The 2,675-nt window shown below is 59.2% G+C and overlaps 1 protein-coding gene across 1 annotated transcript in view; it reads right to left on the minus strand.

Moving 5' to 3' along the window:
• The window catches only part of MYRF (myelin regulatory factor), a 39,027-nt gene that overhangs the window by 27,495 nt on the left and 8,857 nt on the right, over positions 1-2,675 (minus strand). The gene's annotated exons all lie outside the window — the stretch shown is intronic.

Here is a 2,675-nt window from a genome sequence, read left to right on the forward strand (position 1 = left end):
CAGGGGACGACCTTGCCTTTGGGACCAGAGCAAAATAGCGAAGGGCAAGCTGGGGAGACATGTGCACACCGTCTTCCCCAGGCGGGCCTGGGGAGGGTGGCAGTTTGCACAAGGAACCCCCCACTTCCTCTTGGCTCCCCTTCACTTTCTGGCTGCCCCTCTCCCAGTCTCTCCACACCCACTCCTGACCTGTCCCAGTCCCCTCTTCTGTATCAGGTTTACTGGTTGTACATATAAATTGTACTTTCCTTAAAAAACAAAACAAAACAAACACAAACCTCCTGCCTACATGGAGCTGACATTCCGGATGCAGAGTCAGGTGACAAGATAGATGGGTCAAACCCACAGCATTTTAGAAGGTGACAAATGCTATGGAGACACTAAAGCGGGGAGATGAGGCTGGGGTGCTAGGAGTGAGAAGGAGTTGCCATTTTAAGCAGGATATCAGGGAAGGCTTCACAGAGCAAAGACAGGGAGGAGGTGAGCCACACGGACAACTGGGAAGAGCATTCCAGGCAGTGGGGAGCCAGTGCAAAGGCCCTGCGGCATGTTCACATCTCAACACACCTCACATTTGTACACTCGTGCCCACAGTGATTCCCCGGTGGCTCAGTAGGTAAAGAATCTGCCTGCAGTGAAGGAGACTCAGGAGATGTGGGCTTAATTCCTGGGTCGGGAAGATTCTCTGGAGGAGGAAATGGCAACCCGCTCTTTGTGCCGGGAAAATCCCACAGACAGAGGAGCCCGGCGGGCTACAGTCGATAGGATCGCAAACAGCTGGACACGACTGAGTGAGCACGCACGTGTGCCTGCAGTGCTCGCTGACCCAAGGCAGGCCCAGGCCAGCACACCTCCCCATCAGCTCCAGGTGAAGCCAGTCCAGCTGAGCGAACTCGGTGTAAGCCAGTCCAACTCCGTCACCAAAGGCAGCCCACTCCAAGTTAGCAAAGCAGGGGATGCGTATCTTGGGAAAGCCTCTCACCCTCTCTGGACTGCTCAGAGAGGAGCTCCCAGCTCCCCCCTCCCTCCAAGACCACAGACCCCAGGAGAAGAATCATGGTGGGGAGAAGGGAGCACGGGGGACTGAGGTGATGAAGAAGGGAGTGAGGGGGGTGGGTCCCCAAGCTCCTCAGAGAGACAGAGGCTGTGGTTGTGCATTAGTGGGGCTGGAGGGATCTAGGTCAGATGGAGGAAAACCTTTCCCACCGATGAGCAAGGAGGCAGGGAGAGGCCAGGAAGCCCTGAAGCCCACTGTCCGTGGTCCAGGCCAGGGGCTGCTTAGGAGCCAATTGCCCCTCGACCCAGGGTTTTCCCTTCCTTCCTCCAGCCTCAACAGTCTTGGGGTCTCACTGCTTCTGTCACACAACCCTGACCATCTGAGTGAGGGGTCTGAGGTCCAGAGAGGTCCAGGGGCTGGACAGCAGTCACCCAGCACAGTCGCACGTGAAGGGTCAGGCCCCCCAGCACACAGACAAGAGGCCCCCTCCCGCCCCACTCCAAGCTGGCACCCAGCTGTGATGGGCTGCAGGTCAGGAGACAGGATCCCACCCAGCTCTGCCACCATGGCTGCCCTGAGTGAGCCTGCCCCGAGTGAGCCTGCCCCATCACCTCCTCCTCCTGCCTCAGCAGCCCCCTCTCAGAAGTGAGGGGACCCCAGCCGCACTTCCACAGGGCCCCTGAGAGACAACACACGCCTAAACCTCTGGCCTGGGTGCGGCTGGCAAAGACAAAGGATGGTCAAGCCCCTTCCCCCAGCCACCAGCCCGAGTTCCTCATCTCTGAGCTGGAGGGTGGGGCAGGCCCTGCTGGAGGCACTGGGAACCAGGAGTGGCATCAGGGCCAGGCAGGGCCATGGAGTGGCCTCTGAGTACAGGGTGCTCCACAAGGTGACAGCTTCCCTTCAGCCCTGGAATGAGCAGCCCAGAGAGGGTGAGGGGCTTTCCCAAGACACACAGCGCCAGCCACAGGCCCCAGCCTGACGCTGGGGGTACTGACCTACCCTTGGACCGATAAAGCGGGGAGCATAGTACCTGGTGTGAGCCTCCCAGGGGAGAGCAATCACAGTCCAGGCCACAGGCACCCCACCAGGCACCGTCCCAGACCCCGTTTATCTAATCCCCACGGAAACCCTGAGAGGCAGGTACGACACCTACAGCTGTGTTGCCATTCTACAGATGGGAAGGTGGAGGCACAAAGAGGTTTAGGGACAGGACCAGGAGAAGGCTAAGGACAGACCCACAGCCCACCTCAATGAATGCAGAGACCCACATGGGTTCAAAGGGCTGCCCAACATGCTGGCAGCAGGGGCTGGAGACCAAGATGGAAGAGGATACCTCTCCATACACACACCCAGGCTGTGGGGGAAACTGAGGCCCACAGGAGGGCTCGGTGAAAAGGAAGAAGGTGAGACAAAAAGGGCAGGCAGCCTGGGTAGGGCGGGGCCAGCCCCGGTTAATAATTCAGTTAATGATTTCTTCTCTCCATCCTTATCGAGCGGGCAAAGTCCAAGGGCAGCAGCCAATCAGCAGCCCCCGCTGGGCAGTTACCCAGCGGCCTCTGCTGCCAGGGCTCCCAGTCCTGCGAGGAATCAGAGAGCGGGGGCCAGGTCCCCAGGAGGGGGCCGTTTTGCCCAGAGCAGCCTATCTTTCCCCCCAACACCCTGCTTGGCTCTGCCT

This window comes from Bison bison, unplaced genomic scaffold (assembly GCF_000754665.1).
Source record: "Bison bison bison isolate TAMUID 2011002044 unplaced genomic scaffold, Bison_UMD1.0 scf7180017864334, whole genome shotgun sequence".
Lineage (NCBI taxonomy): Eukaryota > Metazoa > Chordata > Mammalia > Artiodactyla > Bovidae > Bison > Bison bison.